The 8,082-nt window shown below is 52.0% G+C and overlaps 1 long non-coding RNA gene across 1 annotated transcript in view; it reads left to right on the top strand.

The window, feature by feature from the left end:
* Positions 1-6,161, top strand: part of LOC134477564 (uncharacterized) — a 6,703-nt gene extending 542 nt beyond the window's left edge. The window contains exons 2-3 of the long non-coding RNA XR_010049578.1: positions 1,571-1,730; positions 5,581-6,161. This is a non-coding gene — a long non-coding RNA (uncharacterized LOC134477564). The remainder of the gene's footprint in view (positions 1-1,570; positions 1,731-5,580) is intronic.
* Positions 6,162-8,082: the final 1,921 nt, after the last annotated feature.

Genomic DNA, 8,082 nt, shown 5'->3' with positions numbered 1-8,082 from the left:
ACACTGTGCTCTGGCCTAGGTGTCATGTGGCCACTATCACTCCTCTCTGCCCTTGATTCTCCCTATTGCTGGCTCAGAGGAGGGAAGAAGGAAGGAACCTTTCCTTAGGGGGCTCTCTGCCCTCGTCCAGACTGCCCCCTATACCCCATACCCCTATTTTAAGATCCCCTCATGTCAACGTCAGGTTCAAGAACATCAATCTGGCACTGACCAGACTGCACTCAGAACTACAGACCCAGCATGAACTTCAGGACCCAGTGCAGGAAATGGCCACTTAACCTACACTCCTAATGGCAGGTTACCTCTGCCTTATGTCTTCCTGCAGCAGTGAGTCCCACCCCCAACCACAAACACTTCGGGTTGTTGGTTCTCCTGTTTGGGGTGATCCTAGGCAAGGTTTTGACACTGGCAGACTTGGGGCTGGGCTGGAAGACTCGAAGAGTTGGATTCTATAATCTATAATTTATCTATAATCTGCTGGGTGACCTTGAATAGGTCACAAGATTCTCAGAGCCACAGTCTTCTCATCTGTCCAGGCAGCCAAGGACATGGCAGTGGAAGTGTCCCCAGGCTGCCAGCCAAACCCTGACCACTGTCATCATGTAGTGTGGGTTCTGCCCAGCTGCCACAGGCTCCGTCTTAGTGAGGTGACTTTCCTTTCCTCCTTACACTCCCCGAGGGGCATGTGTGCCTCAAGGGTACTCACTCCCCACCTGCTGATATGTGGCTTCCTCCAGCGCTGTTGGGCACCTGGCCTTGGAAAGTGATAAAAACTCCTGATTGGAAGTCCTCAACAGTGTTGCCATGAAAATGAAATTCTAGATTTTTCTAGACTTGTTTTAAGATGTTAGCAGATCCATGTCATTTGTTACAGTTGCGGTGGGCAAATGGGTGCTTTGAAACAGTTCCTTTAGCCTTTCCTAAACATTTCCTAAACCTTCTTGAAAAGATTTTTGAGTGAGGCTGTTGTGCAGAGGAGAGTGGCTTCAGCCACACTCCCTGGGACCAGGGATTGCAGAGAGGGGCCAAAGGGAGTGCTGGCACTTGGAGTCCTTAAAGAGTGGCAGGTTCTCCTGGGGATGCATGCGCAGGGCATCCTGGGTGAAGGGATCACTTGGCCAAAAGCATGCTGGCAAGGGTAGGTAGGCTGGTGAAGGGATAGGTCTGTGCCAGGGACTTGAGTGCCTGTGGGATGTGGCTACAGCCAGCCCTAGTGGGTCCTCTCAGCAGCTAGAGAGGGCAGGCATGAAGCAAGCCCTCAGATGTGGGGACCTGCCATCAAAGCAATCAGTCCGCTGTAGTCAGGGAGTCGCCTATGTATGCACATAGGGTGCTCTAGGATCTGATAGGAGTCTATGGCGGGGCTTGGGAGAGGTCAGGGAAGGCTTCTTGGAGGAGGAGTGTGGCTGCACTACATACTAAAGTGGAACCAGCAGCCAAATGCACTCCTGGAAGAGAGGACCCACACAGGAATATGGCGCCCACTGTGACTGCCCTGTCCTACCTGGTCTGGGCCTCAAGAGCAGCCTGGCTCCCTCCATCTGCTGCCTCATGCTCTCCTTGCTTCCAGCCCCCCAGGATTATCCTTCTGAAGCTCAGCTGAGACCCAAGCCTTGCCACTCTGCGCTGCATGACTCACTGTTGCCCCGAGGATGTCCAGGCTTCCCATGGGAAGGGGCTGGCATCATCTGAGCCGGTCAAGCTCTCCAGCTTCCAAGAGCCAAAGGAAGGTGAGGAAGGGGCCTGGGGCCTAGCTGCCTCTCCCGGATGGACGATGGGGCATGCGGAACTTCCTGAGATAAGGGCAGCCAACAATGGGGGGCTGTGTGGCATGGCCTCTCTCCCTCCGGGCCAGAGGAAATGAGTGGCCTCCGCACCACTGATCCGCTGCAGCCTGTGGCACCTTTTCCAAGGGAGATCTGATTCAGGGACGTTCCCATGGACCCCACTCACTGTCCCCATCAGAGTCCTGGGCCTGCCACTCTGGGGCCACCGCCTCCAGGATCTCACATAAAGAAGGGGTAATGTGGAGGGGCAACTGGGACAGGAAGCTGTGGCTGACAGCCCAGCCCTGTGTGGGACCCCAGCAAATGCCCCTCCCTTTTTGTTCCCCAGCTTCTTATTCCCTATTCTGGGAGTGTAAGGACCTTCTCAGCACGAGGGCCTTGGACACACACTTTACCCAAATACCAGCCCTGAAGTTGGTCTCAGGCAGCGAGTGTGCACGGCTGCTGGGTTCTGTGGGCTGTCACTGCCCCTGTGGCTGAGATCAGTGGGGAGAATGAGGCATGGCCTGCACGAAGCTGGGCCCCTATTTCGCCTTCTGCACAGGAAGGGTGTGACCTAATGGCTCTCCTATGGGGAGGGGCAGTTGTCCCAGGGACAAGGGACAGTGAAGCCATGGAATTCCCACAGAGTCCCAAGTTCCACCTTCACTGTGTGGGCCTTGATGGACCCACCAAGATCTCTTCCTGCCTTGGGGCTGGGGTCTATCCTCTAGAGCAGAGCCTGGCCAGCCAGCCCAAAGGCAGTGTGTGAGCACTCCTGTCTGTGGGGCTTTCAGTACCTGATACGTGTCAAGTGGGGGCTGTGTCTGAAACCACATTCAGGCATGTCTCCAGGCTAGGGGTGCAGCTCTCCCTGACTCTTCCTTAACCATTTCCCACCCCTCACTCTTGCCCCCTGCTCTTGGATGGCTGTGGGAGACTGGAAAGGGATTGAGATTCCCAGCCTAAGCTGACATTCAAAGCAAAGGACAGCACCTGTGGAAGCCCTAGGGATTATAAGGCCAGCCCACTATTCAGAGGGGGAAATTGAGGAAACCCAGGCCAAGAGCCTTCCAAAGCCACATGGGAAGCAGTTTGCAGAGGAAAGGTAGTCAAGACTTGTGGCTCCTCATGTGCTCAAGAAATAGCTCAGAAAGCAGAAAGAACCTGCCCAGAGCCACCTGGCCTGCACGAAGTGAAATAAGTAGGAAAAATTTTTCCTGGAATTTCAGCATTCAGCATCATGGCGTCTGGGATTGTGATCAGCAGGGACAGGAGCAAGTGGAAGGAGAGGGAGGGAGAACAACTTGAACAGGTCTCCTGGGCACAGAAGAGGTGGGTACAAAGTGGGAGAGGCAAAGAGAGGGGACTCCCACAGAGGGTGTGCGGCTGTGATACAGGAAGTCTCTTCCTGAGACTGGCCAGGTATTGGATAGGGAGAATGCAAACAGATGAGTTTGGAGGACAGGATGTTAGAACATATTTCCAGAGATGCAGAGGATCCTGTCAGATGACAGCGGAGTAGCCTGAGGGTCAGTGGTGTGCCACTGGGGGTGGGAGGGGTTGACCGATCCGGTTTTATAAAAACTTTTGCCTCTGAGGACCAAATACAACCTCAGACTTGTGGCCAATGTGGCACAAACCATCCTAATTGTGGTGGCAGAAACCAAACCATGTACCAAGTTCTTTCTTGTTCTCTTCTCTACTAGCTACTAATACAAGGAATTTACCATGCACCAGGCCCTCCATCCCAGCCTTTCCTAAGAATTAACTTGTGGAAGCCTCCTATCAACCACAGGAGGTAGATCCAGTTACACACAGGCAGACACACAGACACGCCCAGACACTCAAGCACACACTAGCTCAGGAGCTAGTAGGACAGTGGGAGGAGCACCCCTGATTGAACAATCCCCTGCCCTCTTGCTTGCCATCATTTCCACCTCCCTTCCCCGTTCTCTGGCAAGGCTCTGCAGCCCACTCATCTGTCTCCCTTGGATAATGATTTCTTGTTAATGGTTTTCAGACTTTCCTCCCTTGTTGCCCAAAGCCCTGACTTAGCCCCACCGTGGGAGTCAGGAGGACTGAGAAATCTAAGCCTACATGATGCAAGACTCCAGGCTGTCATCTCCAGGGTGGGCAGCCTGGCTTTGCCTCACTCCCCTGCTCCTCACTTGCAGCCCAAGCCTCCCTGGGAAAGGCCCCAGAGCTGGGTGGAGTGCCTGGAGCAAAGAAAGGCCCTACGGGTGTGTGGCTGGGGTGGCCTGGGGAGGCCTAGCATCATCATTCCTGAGCAGTGCCCACCCGACCAGAAGGAGAAAGGGGGCTTCCATTGCCTGCCTCCCAGCATGCCCTGCTCCCCCTGCTTCCTTCCCTTCCGTGATCACCAGCTCCGTCACTCCCTACCTGCTCAACTGCTTAGACTAGCACTCCCTTCCGGGAGCCCTGTGGACTGCACAGATTCCATCACATTTCAGTTTTTTCCTGCTCTGCATCCTGATTTAGTCTCTGTCCATCCATCAAACCACCCAGTCATCCATCCATCTACCCACCTGCTCTAGTCTGAATGTGTCCTCCCAAACTTCCTAGGTGGAAAACTATCTCCCAGTGTAATGGTATTAGGAGGCCGGGCCTTTCAAAAGTGATTAGGTCATGAGGGTGGGGCTTTCGTGATGGAATCAGTGTCCTTATAAAGGGACCCCAGAAAAAATCCTTAAACCTGCCACACGAAAAATAGGAAAAAAACGGCCATCTATCAACCAAGAAGTGGGCCCTCAACACATACACCATCTGTTAGCACCTTGATTTTGGAATTCTCAGCTTTCTGAACTGTGAGCAATACATTTCTTTTGTTTTTAAGCCACTCAATCTCTGATGCTTTGTCATGGCATCCCAAGTACACTAAGACACCATCATGTGCATCCATCCATTCACCCATTCATCCATTGTACCCACCCTTTGTTTATCCAGCATCTCTGACAGAACAGCACTAGATGCCAGAGCAAGTGGCCCAGACATACAAGCTCTTCCCTGTTGCCCTTCTTACAGAACTGTGATGGGGTCTGAGCTAGCCAATGGCCATGGGCACTCTGTATATACTGCTGGGGTGTGGGTTATCACCCATTTTTAGAGCAGGAACCCTTGGTGAGCTGAGTGCCATGAGGACTTCAAGCCACCTGGGACTTTCTGAGAGGCTAAAGAATTCTGTTTGGCACATAGGTTAGAAAGAAGGAGTGAGTCTGGAAGAGAAAATAGGACCAGGCACAAGGGTCTTGGGGGCCAGTATAAGATCAGTATTGTCCTGGGGTGATGGATTTCCAGTGGCACAGGGCCAGATCAGCACAAATGCTGATGTGAGAAGCCCATTCCATCTCACTGTGAATACAGAAGTCCTCAAGAGACCATCAGAAGTTAGGGCTGCTGAGCCCCACCAGCAGGAGGAGAGGGAGCTCTGATGCTCCCTCGAGGCCAAAGGCAGAAGCTAATCTGGGAAATTTGGGAAAATAAACACAGGTATCTTCTTCCCTCTTCCCAACACAGGGTTGGGGTACAAGAACCTCTGATCTGGTCCTGACAGGAAAGACAAGGGCCCTGGGGAGACGGTACCTCTTGCCCAGCCAATCTGAGGGATCTATGAGGATGTAATGGGAGCTAGTTTGGAGGGGAAGAGAGAGCAGAGAGGGCTGGGAATGGTTGTTTTGTCAGATGTTCCCTCCACGAGGACACTGGCTGAGGGCACGAGTGGGGTGTGGGAGTAAAACCATGGCATGGGACTGCATCTACTAACAAGGCATTTTTCCCCCTAACTTTCACAAAGGTATCTGTGGGGAACTGGTAACTGGTGGTCAACATGTAACACCGTTGGTGCTGGGTGTGGAAGGGCTCACCTGAGGATTGTTGCCAACAACATAAAAAGGAGAACTGGAGAGAAGAGATGGTGCTGTTGATTCTTCTGGAGGAGCTTGTCATGCTGGTTTTCCTGATCTGAACCCTGCAGTTCTCATCATCGGAGGAGCTCAAGTCCTCATTGTCACTGAGGATGGCTGCAGTTCTCTTCAGGAGAGCTCTGATCCTTGCCTTGAGCATCGTTTCCTGGTTCCAGTGCTGATCTCTCAACTTGCTGGCACAGAGCTCTCATTTCACTGGCAGAGACTTTCTAGCTTCTGCCACTGACTTTTGGGCCTTCCTAGTGCAGATCTCTGAAATAGACTTGCATGAGACATTGCCATGGACTATAAGTCTTTAGCTGGACTCATGCAAAACATTGTCATGGGATCAAGGCCTTCAACTGGATTCTTTGAGTCTTTAGTGTGTGAACAGATTTCCTGCACTCTTTTTGTATTTAATTCTTTGGGTGACTATCATAAAATAATCCCATAAATTATGTTTCCTGCATTAAATTGTTTCCCTTGCAAAACCCTGACTACAACAATATTCTTAAAGGCTTGCTAGGCTCCACGGTCATGGAAGAGCAAAAGGAACCTTAGAACAAATTCATAAACTGAGGAGAAAGGACCAGGGATTTAGCTCAGTGGCATAAATGCCTGCCTGGCAAGCGTGAGGTTGTGAGTTTGGTTTCTGGTACCAAAAAAGAAAGAATCTGAGGAGGCAGGAGATTAGTACTACTGCTGTCTCTACCCTTACAGAATGTAACTTGGCTGTGCTGTGGGCACAAGGTGTGAGCGCTTTGCTGTGCTCCCCATGTACCGTGCCTGAGGAAATGAGGTGGTGATGGAGGCTCTTTTGACACTAGAGTCCCTGGCTTACAGGGACACTCACTGGCTCCATGGTTGAACTCTGTGGTTTGGCTAGGAAAAGGAAGGCCTGCCAGGGTTGCCACCAAGTTCACATGTTAGTCCCATTTGGCAAGTGGAGCTGGAATCTGCTCCTGCCCCACCCATGCTGCCTGGTGGCTGCTATGGAGAGGCAGATACCCTCATGCCCACCCAGGGGAAGGAGCCGGGGATGCTCAGGTAGTGCCTAAAGCTGGAATAGACAAGTGCTCAGGAAGCGAGGCATTCCTCACCAGACTGAGGGTCCTCTGTTTCCTATCTCGACCTAGAAGGCCCTGTTTCACTACAGTTTTCTCCAGCCCCTCTCCCCTCCCAGTCCAGAGGGCTCAGTCTGGATAGCTGTGGTGGTGGCTGCTGTTTGAAAACACTGACTACATGAGACCCACTGCTGACATACACAGCATCTCACAAGAGCTTCATGAGGGATGGGAACCATTATTCCCAGCTTATTGATATGGAAAGTGGAAATCAAGGTGCTTAAGTCACTCACTGCCTTGAGTGACAGTAACCAAATGTTGGCACAAGCAACAGAATCCATTCCCAACAGCTGTATCATCCTATCTGGCAACAGGGCCCATTGTGACTCTCAGAGTGGGCGGGCAGCCCTGGATCTGTAGGGGGCTGGCATGATATTGTCTTCTGGAGCTCCATGGAACCTTGACTCTCAGGCTTCAACACAACAGGATCCCGCATTGTGGCTGCTTCATCTGGGATGTTTTCTGCACCTCTAGGCTGAAAGGGAAGTTTTGGCTGGACCCAGCCCACACCTCAGCCTGGGGTGACCACAGCAGTGGGTGTGAGCCACAGAAATTTTGCTACTGATATCCCAGGGCTGAGATCACTACATGGCAGAGGCAAGACTGAGTGCGTTTTGAAGGACAAATAGGAGCTACAGGCTGGAGAAGTTTCAGGGAGAAGGTGAGTACAGCTAGAGAAATCATGTGCTCAGGCCAAGAGGTGTGAGCTTAGAAGGGCTGCAGGAAGGCCCATCATCATCAAACCCTACTGACCAGCTCTGGAAGTGGTGCTGACATCTGCTCTGGCACTGAAGTCCACAGCCACACATCTACTCTCCCTGCTAATTCCGCACCTGATCCCTGATGCCTTCTCAGCCCAGCAATCAATAACCTCAATTTACAGGGTGACCATCACTGCCTTCTGAACTGATCACAATGTCCGTTCCTTCATACTCGATGGAGGAAAGAGGCCCAGGTGCTGGAGATGCATCTGTTTCACCTCAAAAGTATCAGAACTGGCTTGGAGGGAAATGCAGGCTGGGTTGCTCTTTTGCACAGGGTGGGGCCTGGCTGTGCCAGTATGTGCATGAGTGTGTGAGCATACAGCCCTGATCCCCTCTGAGTTGGGGATAATTCATGCTAGCTCACCCATGATAGTATCACTAGTAAAGAGCTTTGAGGAGATGGGTGGTTATAGGGGGTTGGGGAGTGAGTTTTATTGCATAAGAGGTATAGGGAGATTTCTTTTGGGGGTGATAAAAAGTTTTGCATCTAGATAGTGGTGATGAT

The sequence above is a fragment of the Cavia porcellus genome, unplaced genomic scaffold, assembly GCF_034190915.1.
Source record: "Cavia porcellus strain 051 isolate PalLab524CR breed Dunkin Hartley unplaced genomic scaffold, mCavPor4.1 scaffold_9, whole genome shotgun sequence".
NCBI lineage: Eukaryota > Metazoa > Chordata > Mammalia > Rodentia > Caviidae > Cavia > Cavia porcellus.
Note: the sequence above shows the minus strand (reverse complement) of the source record. Positions and strands in the feature narration are given on the sequence as shown.